General features: G+C 38.6%; 1 protein-coding gene across 1 annotated transcript in view; it reads left to right on the top strand.

The window, feature by feature from the left end:
• Positions 1-861, top strand: part of GRB10 (growth factor receptor bound protein 10) — a 323,919-nt gene that overhangs the window by 140,228 nt on the left and 182,830 nt on the right. The window lies entirely within an intron of this gene.

The raw sequence follows: 861 nt of genomic DNA, 5'->3' as shown, positions 1-861 counted from the left end.
ATCTCTAAGATGTGTCTCTTGTAGGCAGCATATGGATGGGTTGTGTTTTCTTATCCAATCTGCAACTCTCCGTCTCTTGAGTGGTGCATTTAATCTCTCCTTTTCTTTTTCTAAAGTAAATAAGAAACACTGCTCTATGAAAAACCATTGCCCTCTTAATCAGTCTGTACATCGCATCAGGGCCAACGTTTTGAATTACTGAAGATTGATTCTGTGATTACAGTGAACTATGTGCTTCACCAAGTATTGATTCTTAAATGGTCCATTAAGATAGAGATACTGAGTTAATATGGTGAGTAAAGAGCAACATATGTACTTAATTACTCCACAGACTTTAAGGAACTATTACATATCAGTTAAAAAGAAGTATAGTAGACGAGTGGCATTTGTGAGGAATACATTTAGAACTTCCTGAAGCCCCCCAGCTTTGGGAACTTCAGTATAACTATATACATTTTGTCATAAGTTGAATAACCTGAAGTCTTGTGAAACATGGAATTGAAGTCTCTTACTTGGTAGCTGGCTTTCTTTGAGCAGTCATTTTTCCATAGCTTTGATTGTTGAGGAGTGTTGCTCCATGAGATTATAGACAAGGGCTTTTTAAGACCACACAGCCACCTTGGAGCAAAGGGAGATTATAGACATGTTCACACCCGCCTATTAAACAACTCTCTCCCAGGTACACATTTGAATTTGACAGCTAACCAGAAGTTTGGCAGTTCAAACTCACCAGCTGCTCCACAGAAGGAAGATGGGGCAATCTTCTTTTGTAAAGAATTACTGCCTTGGAAGCCCAATGGGGGTTGATGTGAGTCAGAATCAACTCAATGGCAGTGAGTTTGGCATTTTTTTTTTTTTTTT

This window comes from Orycteropus afer, unplaced genomic scaffold, assembly GCF_000298275.1.
Source record: "Orycteropus afer afer isolate SDZICR_OR568_19922 unplaced genomic scaffold, OryAfe1.0 scaffold00115, whole genome shotgun sequence".
Lineage (NCBI taxonomy): Eukaryota > Metazoa > Chordata > Mammalia > Tubulidentata > Orycteropodidae > Orycteropus > Orycteropus afer.
Note: the sequence above shows the minus strand (reverse complement) of the source record. Positions and strands in the feature narration are given on the sequence as shown.